A 12,867-nucleotide genomic window follows, 5' to 3' on the forward strand; every position below is an offset into this window, starting at 1 on the left:
AGACAGAGTCTTGCTGTTTCACCAGGCTGGAGTGCAGTGGTGCAATCTTGGTTCACTGCAACCTCTGCCTCCCGAGTTCAAGCGATTCTCCTGTCTCAGCCCAGTAGCTGGGATTACAGGCATGCGCTACCATACCCAGCTAATTTTTTGGTATTTTTAGTAGAGATGGGGTTTCACCATGTTGGTCAGGCTGGTCTCAAACTCCTGACATCAAGTGATCTGCCCGCCTAGGCCTCCCAGAGTGCTAGGATCACAGGCGTGAGCTACTGCACCTACCCTTTAATATCTGCCTTAATGTATTTCGATATGAAAATATTATTTTCCTAGCAAAAGCATGTAAAAAAGTACAACATATGTTTCATTAGGATAATAATGTTAGGTTTACCATACTTTGCTATGAAGATAAATAACAACAGTGTTGTATTAGATCGTTAGAGTTGGGATTTAACCATGATTATCTTACTCCTTCATTAATACACCTATTTTGACCATTAAGTAGCCTTCTCTTAAAACTAGTTACATTCCTGCTACAGAAAAGGCATTAAATAATAAAGGTTCTGATGTCAATCCCATCAAATATATATTTCTATTCCTTAAGCCTCATAAGAATTCTACCACATATAGTAAGAAAAGAAGAGCCATTAAAATTAATAAATATAAAAGGTCTCCATTTTCTTTCACTTCATTTCTTGGACATTTAAGATCAATAACAAAAATTAGGTACCTGACATAAACTGTTTTAATGCTGTTGCTGCCCCTCTCTGAGGGAGAATTAATACTTCCTCTCCTCATTGACATTTGGCTTAGCCAATGAAATGTGAGTGGAATTGACTTGGCTCACTTAAAAGCAGAAGCTTTAAAGAGCCAGCTTATTGTTCGCCCATGTCCTCTCTCCCTCTGCTACGAGAGCAGCAATATTCCAGGTAGAGGCTGCTCCATCAGCCTGAGTCCCTGAATGAAGGGGATGTGGAGCAGAGCTTCAGGTGATCCTGAAAGGACACGTGTTATGAGCAAGAAATCAACCTTTATTCATGTTAGCTACCAAGATTTGGGCGTCATTTGTTACCATTGCATGACTCAGCCTATTCTGACTAATACAGAAATCACATTGTCCACCCTATATTCATTTCCAAACACTGGCAACTGTTAATGAACACAAATAGAAGTCATCACCAGAAGCATAAAATTCCCTCCACAGAATGTCTAAAACAGTGGTGGCAAATTCGCTTAATCTCTCATATCAGCTCTAATGAACTCATAACAATGGCCTGAGTCAACTCTATAGAGAAGGGTTCTGAAACCATGACCTTGCCTGGCAGGAAAGAGTTATCGTATTTATTAGTATGTTTCCAGTAGAAGGAGGGGTAATAAGCTGTCCATCCCTGGCCCATGAGGCACAAGCTGTCCTCGCTATCATTTCTGGTTTTTTTCTGATTTTGTACAGGAGGCATTGCTTTTTAAATGCACCCAGAAATAACAGAAACTAGTGCATAAAACATTTAGGCTAATAAATAATTTCATTTAACTGATGAAAGGAAGAGAAAAAAAAGTGTTACTATCAGAGCTGACCACAGAATTCCTCCTCAGCGAGAGAACTGTCTTTGTTAGAAACATCTCTAGTGGGCTTTTTAGTTATTAAGATGGCCCTCTAGACCAGGCCTGGATGGTTGGCCTGGGGAGGAAAATAGTGAAACCGTTTTATATCAGAAATGCACAGCGATTTTTGGAGTTGGAGCTGAATGAGCCATGAGGAAGCAGGGAAAAACCCAAGAAGAGGGCCAGAAGGTGTCCCGCTGTGTGGCAGGAGGCTGTGGGGAAGGCATGACACAGGATGCGCCCTCAGAGGACAGAAAGGCTGAGGACTTTTGAGAGCTGGGATGGTTGAGCATGCAGTTAAAAGTGTTTTACCCTTCTATTCTGTAATCTAACATCCCTAATCATGACCACACATGCACACGCATACGCGCTTGCGCGCGCACACACACACACACACACAATTATGGGTTGAATTGTGTCCCCTAAAAATTCATATGCTGAAGTCCTAACCCGCAGTACCTCAGAATATGACCTTATTTGGAAATAAGGTCATTGCAAATATAGTTAATTAAGATGAGGTCATAGTGAAGTAGGGTAGACCCCAATCCAATGTACTGTGGTTATACAAGGAGGAAATCTGAACACAGACACTCACGTGGGGACAGCCATATGAAGATGGGAGTGATGCTGCCACAAGCCAAGGAACTACCAGAAGCTGGAGGGGAGACCTAGAACAGATCCTTCCCTAGCACCTGTTAGAGACAGCACAGCCCTGCAGACACCTTCATCTCAGGTGTCTAGCTTCCAGAACTGTGAGACAATGAGACAAGAAATTTCTATTGTTTAAGCCTCTCAGTTTGTGTTACTTTTTATGGCAGCCCTAGGAAATTAACACATATGCACATGCACACACATGAATGCACACACTCATACACACACACTCATGCATACACACATGCACACTCATGCACACACATGTGTGCACATACACACACTGTTGCCCAAATCTTCATTAAAGCTTGCACCACACACACAGCCATGACCAGTGGCAGTCTGGAGACTGAGGGGTTTGTACGGGAGTTGAGTAAGTACATAGGCTATGCAAAAGGAATGAGACACGCAGAGACAGAGCCCAGAGTAGATGCCAGAAAGGCAGTGGAAGCAGAGACTCGTGGCAGAGGGAGCACAGGTTCCTTCCACATACCCCACCAGCAAGAATTCTCAGAGCTATTGAGGCAGAGCAGGGACCCCATTTAAGGGCTTGCAGCACCCTCCTCCACTCCCAACCCCAAGCAGGGAAATAAAATAAAATCTTGAGCTCCTTCAAGGGAATTAACAGGCACCTAGCTAGCCTTGACAAGTAAATGAGCAATTTGATAAGCAAGATGATAACAGTAGCTTAAAACAATAGCCAAGGAAGTTAGAGTCACACGAATATTTGGTTCCCAATAGAAACTAACGATAACATCTTAGCATATATTCTTGAGTTGTTTTTCAGAATTTGGACCTCCACCAAATGGCTACACTGGTACAGAGGCCTTAGATAAGGGGGAACTGAGGACTGAACTCTGACCGCTGTTTCTTCTTCTAAATTTCTTTCTGAGGGGCCTGGAGGAGATCACACCCACGAGCCAAAACTAACATTATTTTCTGCCGATCCCAAATGTTTAGACAAAGCTCCACCTCCTTAACCAATCACAAATCAGCAAATCTTTGACTCCACCTATGACCTGTGGGTGCCTGCTTCAAGATATCTCACCTTTTATACAGGTCAAACCAATGTATAGCCTGCATGTATTTTTTTTTTTTTTTTGAGGTGGAGTCTCACTCTCGCCCAGGTTGGAGTACAGTGTCGCGATTTGGCTCACTGCAACCTCCACCTCCCAGGTTCAAGCAATTCTTGTGCCTCAGTCTCCCGAGTAGCTGGGATTACAGATGCATGCCACCACACCCAGCTAATTTTGTATTTTTAGTAGAGACGGGGTTTCACCACATTGGCCAGGCTGGTCTCGAACTCCTGGCCTCAAGTGATCCACCCGTCTTGGCCTCTCAAAGTACTGGGATTACAGGCATGAGCCACTGTGCCCTGCCAGCCTTCATGTATTGGTTTATGATTTTGCCTGTAACCTCTGCCTCCCTGCCCTTTTTTTTTTTTTTTTTTTTTGAGACAGAGTCTCGCTCTGTCGCCCAGGCTGGAGTGCAGTGGCGCAATCTCGGCTCACTGCAAGCTCCGCCTCCTGGGTTCACACCATTCTCCTGCCTCAGCCTCTCCGAGTAGCTGGGACTACAGGCGCCCGCCACCACGCCCGGCTAATTTTTTGTATTTTTAGTAGAGACGGGGTTTCACCGTGGTCTCGATCTCCTGACCTCGTGATCTGCCCACCTCGGCCTCCCAAAGTGCTGGGATTACAAGCGTGAGCCACCGCGCCTGGCTCTCCCTGCCTTTAAAAATCCTTACCTGTGAGCTTTTGGGGAGTTTGGTCTTCAGCCTGAGCTGCCTGATTCTCCTTGCTTGGTGCCCGGCAATAAATGCCTCAGTTTCTCTCGCTGCAATCCCAATGTCAGTGTTTGGCTTTTTTGCTCCAGGCAAGTAGACCCAGTTGTTTGATAACAGTATCCGGGGTACCTACTGCATAATGTTAAGTGGGTGTCTCTGGTTCAGGCAGTGAGTAGTGTTAAGTAACGAGCGATTGAAGGCAAAAGGGCACGCTGCCTCTTTCCTCACAAAAGCAGCCCTTGCAACAATCCAGACTGATCTGTCCTTGGCCTATTCATTATTCTCTGTGCAGTGATAATGAGTTTACTGCTTTGTGGGCTTTTAGGTAAGGGGAAGAGATGAGCTGGGCTTAATGCCTGCTGACTCATAAGACGCAGGGGCCCTGGCCTGCCTCTGATGTGATGCATGCACTTAAATCAGGAACAATTTCCACTTCCTCTCCAGCAAATACGCTGCGAGGGGAGGCTAGTCAAGCATGCAGAGCTGGAGACCTAGGAAACCTATCTCTGCTGCTGGGGATTGGGGGTAGAAAGAAGGAAAGAGCAGGCACAGTCCTTCCTCAAACCTCCCCTTTAGCTGCTCTACAAACATGCTGCCGCTAAAAAGCATTAGAGCTGCTGCTGATTCCTATCAGGAAGGAATTATACTAAGCACGCCCAGCGTTTATGAAAGGCTGCCTATCTTTGATTAGGCATTATCTGGATGCAAAAGTGAATCAACAACCTTCCACTCCTCAAGGAGTGTGCAATCCAGAAGGGAGTGTAAACAATGAAATGTAGGACAAGGTTAAATGAGACACAGGCCAAATTGGTATGGGCATTCAGAAGAAACACTGTGTCCTAGGTTTGCCTTGGGGGATCAAGGAGGGCTCCACACAGAAGGTGGCATCTGAAGGCTAGGAAGGATTTCCGAAGACAGAGGATCGAAAAATAACATTCTCAGCTGAGGGAACTATAGGAACAATGATACTCAGCTTTTTCAGAGCCTGGAAGTGTCGTCTGGGAACTGAAGATGGGAAGGTTTATGTTTGTTTGCCCAGGCTCAGGAATTTGTATTTTATTCTAAACTCAGTGCGGAAAACAATGCAGATTTGCGGAAGCATGCAGTGAGGTAAACTTTACATTTTAGCAAGGTGATCTGGGTTCTAGAAATGTACCTGAAATTTACTGAGCCCTTGAGCATGGCTAGGCACTATACTAAAACTTTTAGACATTGTCTCTTTAGGCAATTGCTTTTAAGTCCTCATTTTGCAGTTGGGAAGACTGAGGCTGAGTGAGATTAAACATCTTGGCTAAAGTTAACTTCTGTTAGCAGGCCCTAACATCACAGGTCTTGCAGCCAGTACCACTTACAGTTACTGTATCAAAGTCATTTTTTTTTCCCAAGACCAATGTAAAGATCAAGGCTATATAAGAGGATGCTTTTTTCTTTTTCTTGAGACAGAGTCCCCCTCCGTCACCCAGGCTGGAATGCAGTGGCACAGTCTCGGCTCACTGCAACCTCCACCTCCTGGGTTCAAGTGATTCTCCTGCCTCAGCCTCCTGAGTAGCTGGGATTATGGGTGCCCACCACCACACCCAGTTAATTTTGCATTTTTAGTAGAGACAGAGTTTCACCATCTTGGCCAGGCTAGTCTCGAATTCCTGACCTCAGGTGATCCTCCCACCTCAGCCTCCCAAAGTGCTGGGATTACAAGCATGAGCCACCGCACCTGGCCCCAGTTTATTGGCTCCTTCCAATACAAGCAAACCTAGGGACACAACCAGAAAACTGCCACGTGAGGCTAAAACATGCTCTTGCTCCTTCAGAAAACAGCACAAGTTCATCAGCCCAGAAAGTTCTCAAACATTCTCAGGACAAGGGACACTGAGTCCAAAGCCTATACTTTTAGCCACAGCGCTATTCTGCCTCCCAGTATACAGTCCTAGTATGGTACTTTTCAGCAGAAATCCCATATATCTTCCAATATTCTTTAAGACAGTACTTTTGAGGCTAAAAAATTCTAAACAAAAAGCTGAGTTTCCAAAAAAAGTGCTTTAGAAAACTGAGTTGCACAGAGAATGGGGTGCATAGAAATCTGGGGCATGCACAGCCAAATAACTTCGGTCTATAAACATTTACCAGATTATTTTAAAGTGATTTTGCAATATTTCCTCATCAAATGCCTTACAGTTCTGGAAAAGGGTAGATATGAGAATTGCTTTATCACTTGGTCAGGTTTACAGATGGAGACACCAAAGCAATGAGAGTTTTAAGAGGCACTCAGAAAGTCAGTAATCTCAGCACTTTAGGAGGCTGAGGTGGGAGATCATTGAGCCCAGAGTTTGAAACCAGCCTGGGCAGGAAAACGAGACTCTATCTCTACAAAAAATTAAAAAATTAAAAATTAAAAAGTCAATAGCAGGGCTAATGAGAAATCTAGATTCCTGATCTGGAAGCACATGGTTAAATCAAAAAATCTTATCTCCATGGGCATCAAGGAGATAGAAATGGGGATGGAAAAAAGGCACTGTCCTTTCTCTTAAAAGTAATATGCACTTTTATAAAATACTCTTTTTTTGGAAGAAGTAAAATATAAATGTTCATTGTAGAAAATTTGGATAATACCAAAAGTTCAAAGAAGAAATGAAACCCACCAATAAGCTCAGTACCCAGAAATATCCCCTGTGAATGTTGGTATATTTCCATCCAGGCGTTTATGTGCTGTTATTTACAGACAGAGAGCCCTTCCATTCTACTCCCTTTTCTGAGAGCAGGAATCTAAAAGGTAGACCTCAATCAATAATTGATGCCCCCATTGCATGCCCAGCACTATGCCAGGCACCATGGGATCAGAAGGAAGACCGCACTCCTCATTCTAAGAGGCTACAGTCAGTTAAAGCGATAATACACAGACCCAGAATCAGGGAGCTGGGAAGAGCATCATGTGAGCAAACTGGCTGCAGGAATTCAGAAAAGGAAAGCTGGTTGGGAGAGGCTTAATGAAGGAAATGAGCTGGAGTGAAGCCATGAACAAAGTTTAGACTCAGGATTGCAGAAAGAAGGGAAAAATGCACTCTGGGGTTGAGCAGGTGGAAGATGGGACAAAAACAGCATGGACCAAGGACAGCTGGCTTGGTTCCTAAGGATATTGGCCTGGGTTTAGAGATTAGAGGATGTGAACAGAGACCCTAACCTCACAGGTTTTGCAGTCATTACTACCCACAGTTACTATGCCAAAATCATTTCTTTTCCAAGACCAGTGTAGAGATCAATGCTATATACGAGGATCCATTTTATTCACTCTTTCCAATTCAACCAAACCTAGGCATGAAACCAGAAAACTTCCACGTAAGGCTAAAACATGCTCTTGTTCCTTCAGAAAACAGCACAAGTTCATCAGCCTGGAAAGTTCTCAAACATTCTCGAAGCTCATGTCCAGGAAGTGCTAGGTCAGGGCATGTGCTATAGGAGGGACCACAGGGGAAATGATTGTACAAAATCATGGCACAAAGTCAAAACCCAGCATGAACCAGCCAAATCCTGCACATATGCCAAAAACTGAATTCCGCCACCTTAGTAACACTGAAAAAAAAAAATATCCTGGGTAAGAGGCGGTGTGATACCTGAGAAAATCCCAAGGTTGTATCTTGGCAGCTCTACTGCCTGTGTGACCTTGTGCAGTGACTTAATTGCTTTGCACTTCAATTTCCTCATCTATAAAATGAGGATAATAGCACCTGCCTCATACTTCTGATGTAAAGATTAAATGAAGTAATATATACAAAGCACCTCACACCATATCTGGCCATTGAGTAAGCCCTGGGTAAACACTGGTTCCTCTTCTTTTCTTCCCACTAGTCTAATATTAGAAAGCCAGATCAAAAGGGTCAGTGTGATTTGGGGAAACTAAAAAACAGAATATGATGCTAATAAGGCTTGAAGCCTCAGACCACATTCAAGGTCTCCAGGGCATTGGTAATGTCCAACTTCTTTACATGGCTCTAAGGGTCACATCTGTCTGAGATGTCACAGCTTGATCAAGGCCTCCTCTATACCATACTCAGCATAAAGTGTTTTGAGAGAGGATCTATAATAGGATGCTGGAGTGAGGCCAGCATAGCTGCCCTGAAACCCTGCCTCCTGCCCCCAGCTCAGGTACCGAAGGAAGGAGGCATGGGGTATTGAAACAATTTCCAAAGGTTTAGCTCACATAAGAGGAATAGAGACAGAGAAGGGAAAGTCCTCAACCTAGAACATAGATTAATTACCAGGGAGCCGGAAAAAGCTAATAATCCTAGTTGACAGGCAGCCAAATGACTTGGGGTAGCTCATTTAGAGTGTGGGTGTTATGCAGCCCAGAAGACAAACACATGTAAACAACAGCAGGTAAAACATGAATCAAGCTACTTAGCAAGTTAGATCAAGAATCTATTGATTGCCAAGTCTCTTTGATTCCTGCAAGACACTTCTCTGTCCCTTCTGTTAAGCAAACTAAATATGGCCCAAGAAGGACCCCGTACTTCTATATTTGAGTCCCCGTGGACGAACTGTAACCTAGCTTAACAGGCAGACAAGACTGAGAACCTAATTTAGGAGTATGTGCCTGTAACAATAGCTGAGGCTTGGCCAATCCCAGCAGCCATGCTTCAGCATAGACTGCTGAGTGTTCAAACTGTGTTCAAAGAAGGCAAACGCCGGGCTGTAACCAATCCAACTGTTTCTGTACCTCACTTCGGATTTCTGCATGTCACTTCCCTTTTTTGTGTCTATAAATTTGTTCTCACCACCAGACATCCCTGGAGTCGCTCTGAATCTGCAGATTCTGGGGGCTGCCCAATTCACGAATGGTTCATTGCTCAATTAAACTTCTTTAAATTCAATTCAGCTGAAGTTTTTCTTTTAACGCTTTCTTCATTCCACTGTCCCTGCCCTAGTTCAGGCCCATATTACCTCCTGTTAGCTCAGGGACACCTTCATTTTCTGAATACACAACTCGACAAGTTCATCATTGATCATCAAATAAAATCTACATTTCCTAACCTGACATTCAAAGCCCTCCATAATATGATCCACGTCTTAAACAACACATTCCATTTCAGGATCCTTATGCTTCAGACAAACCAAAGCCAACAAACCTAAGCCTTTGTATTTTTCCACCTCAGTGTCTTTGCTTGAGCTGTTGTTTCACAGCCATTCTCACGTATTCTTTGTGTTAGTTACCTAGGGCTGCCGTAACAAATTACCACACCCCAGGGGGCTTAAAACAACAGAAATTTATTCTTACAAGTCCAAGATCAAGATGTCAGCAGGGCTAGTTCCATCTGGCAGCTCTGAGGGGCAATCCGCTCCATATCTCTCTCTTAGCTGCTGCTGGCTGCTGGCAGCCCTTGTCATTCCTTGGCTTGGGGCTGCCAATCTCTGCCTGGCTTCACATGTGTGGCCTTCTTCTGTGTCTCAGTGTCTCAAATCTCCCTCTGCCTTTGTCATATAAGGACACCTGTCATTGGATTTAGGGCCCATCCTAAATCCTGGGTTGTCTCATCTTGAGAGCCTTAATTACATCTACAAAGTCCCTTTTTTAAGGTCACATCCACAGGTTCTGAGTGGATATGTTTTTTGGGAGGCCACAATTTAACCCGTATACCCTTTAAGACCTTGGTCTCTTGCTACCTCCTTAATGAAATATGCCTTGATGTCTAGCCCCAGGAAGGAATCTCTCCCTCCTATGAACTGCCAAGAAACTCAACTGAATTTGACTTTGTGATATTGTGTTTGTATGAACAGCTTATCTTTGAGTGAGTTGCCTAACTTCCGTAGGCCTCAATTCCTCATCTTTGAAACAGAGATGATTATTACATTTATTTTTAGCATTATTTTGGGTTTTGGTTTTTTTGTTTTTGTTTTTTGAGATGGGGTCTCTCTGTTGCCCAGGCTGGGAGTGCAGTGGTGTGATCTCAGCTCACTGCAACCTCCACCTCCTGAGTTCAAGCAATTCTCTTGCCTCAGCCTCCTGAGTAGCTGGGATTACAGGCATGTATCACCATGCCTGGCTAATTTTTGTATTTTTAGTAGACACAGGGTTTCACAATGTTGGCCAAGCTGGTCTTGAACTCCTGACCTCAGGTGATCGGCCCACCTCAGCCTCTCAATGTTCTGGGATTACAGGCGTGAGCCACTGTGCCCAGCCTATAGCATTATTTTGATAAAAAGAAGTTTTAAGGGACTAGAACACTAGCCAGACATAGCAAATCATCCATATGTGCTATTATTATCCTTATCTTTATTATCATATATTGTCCCTACTATATTGTAAGTTCCTTAAAGATAGTCATCTTTGCAGCCTCCATGGATTCTAAAAAGTATCTCGCACAGAATCATGGACGAGTGAACATATCAGGGAGAAGGAGGGAATGACAGCTAAGTCATCTTGAGAGAGTCAATACAGGGACATGTTTGGAAATGTCGTGAAGAGTGACTTCTCTATCCAACACTCAACCAGCAGGAAAGTACTCAGGTCTTCCCCGAAGTGGAAAGTCTTGGTCAAAACTCCCTGCCAACAGTTTTCCCTTTGATTTACATGCAGCACAACTTGGAGAGTTGCCAGTCTGGTGTTTCCAACTACAGCATATCCAAAGAATTCCTTTCATAAACAGCATCATTTGCTGATTTGTCATCATGGTAATTATATTTTATTACTCCCACTGCACACTGTACCTCTTAGCACTGATGTGGTTCTGAAATAGAAGTGAAAAAAAAGGGGATAGGGGAGGGGCTGACTCCCAGGCTTAAGGGAAGAGTGACTCAGTGGCCCTAGGGAGCCTCTTCTCAGGAACTGGGTAGGTGTGCTGACTCACTTCTGCCTCCGGCCTCCTCCTAAAGATTGCTGCTTCTCCAGGACCTCACAGGAGTTGTGGAAGCCTTTAGTGGTGGCACTGCTAATTCTCTACACACACCATAATCTTCCGCTACATAATCCCATGAGCTATTTTGTAAAGCTGCCTTCTAGAGAGCCAGTGCTCTAGAGACATGGTTCGGATCGAAGTCTTCTAGAAGATTTTTAATTTTTATGGGTACCTAGTAGATGTATATAGAAGATTTTCCTTGTTAGTACAAGTACAAACACATACAAAAATCCATTCCTAGTCAGGTGCATACAAAGTGGAGTTCAGGCCGGGCATGGCACTTTGGGAGGCCGAGGCAGGTGGATCACCTGAGTTCAGGCATTCGAGACCAGCCTGACCAAAGTGGTGAAACCCCATCTCTACTAAAAATACAAACAAATTAGCTGGGTGTGGTGGTGTGCGCCTATAATCCCAGCTACTCAGGAGGCTGAGGCAGGAGAATTGCTTGAACCCAGGAGGCAAAGGTTGCAGTGAGCCAAGATCGTGCCACTCCACTCCAGCCTGGGCAACAGAGTAAGGCCCTGTCTCAAAAAAAAAAAAAAAAAAAAAAAAAAAAGTGGAGTTCAGAGCAGACAGAAGCTGAAATCTTCATCCATACTTTCCCAAGAAAATACTGTAAAACCTAATCTCCCTGTTTTGCTGTACGTGGCAGGAGGCAGGTAGCTACTGTCTGGGATCAGACATCCCTGATGTGCTCAGCGTGGAAAATGGTAAAGCAACTCTCTCCTGCCCAGAATCAGTGCTGATTGATCGGTTCTGTTTCCATGAAACAACTGCCAAAACGATGCTTATAAATAACACTTCCCAGTTATAATATGCTTTCTAAAAGAATGCATTATTTATTATAGAAATGCTCTGATGGAATGTGTTCACACAGAAAGAAAATAATAGGGATCAGTCAAGGGAGAAAAAGGAACTTGTGAAATTTTAATTCTTGTTTTTAATATTACGTGAAAGTAAGCCATTTTCCTGAGAAACTTTAAACACAGCAAGTCTTCTTTATGGCCAGTTATAGCACTGCCTGAGAAGGAAAGCTGCACCATTATGATTCAAGATTTTCAGTGGACTGGGGTTGGTGAGCCAAGACTATGGAGATCAAGGTTATCTGTGCTGTGCTTCAGCACCTCCTGACTAAGCCATTACACAGGCTCCTTCCCAGATGCTGACGTTCATGCTCCACCTCCACCAAAAAGGGGGAGGAAGAATTACTGTGGGTTTTTATTTCAAACGATTACTGAAAGGACAAGAATTCATTGAATTTTGATCTAGAAAAAGCCTCTGCGCAGTGCTCAAATCCACCTCCCTATTCTTGTGTATAAAATCACTGTCTGGAAACTGACAGCTCCATGTAGAGATTAATCACACCCAATGTCCGTAGCTTCTAAAAGAAAGAGAAGGCTGCATTTAGCAAATATTGCCACCATTAAAAAAAGTTCTCTCCCAACATGGCTTCTAGAAACCTAATCTCATTTATGCAAATTCTTTTCCGTTTTTTCCTGGGCAGCGAAATTGCCCCTCACATTTAACAACCATCAGGATAGTGTGAATGTGGATTACTCTACAAGCACTTTCCATTTAGCTCCTATAAATAGGACCTCCTTGTATAAAATGTGCACATATATTCACATTGACTGATACAGTAACTAATCTTATTTATTTTTGGAAGTACCCTCTGGTCTTCTGACATGGAGAAGTAGCTACCCTTTTTTTCTTTAACATTTAGGGAGTGCATGCTCCCCCTTTTTTTTCCCCTCTCCCCTCAAAGCGGTTTGTTTGCTCCCCAAACCAGAAGGTATTCCCCTCATGGAGATGAAAGTGCGCCCCCTAGTGAACAATGCTTCTCAACATCCCTCCAACACTGAATTTCCATCTTCATTATTCTTGCCAGAGAATCCCAGGCCCCAGTGGTGACGTGACTGCATTTGAGAGGTTGAGGTTCAGTGCCCAGGG

This window comes from Symphalangus syndactylus, chromosome 8 (genome assembly GCF_028878055.3).
Source record: "Symphalangus syndactylus isolate Jambi chromosome 8, NHGRI_mSymSyn1-v2.1_pri, whole genome shotgun sequence".
Classification (NCBI taxonomy): domain Eukaryota; kingdom Metazoa; phylum Chordata; class Mammalia; order Primates; family Hylobatidae; genus Symphalangus; species Symphalangus syndactylus.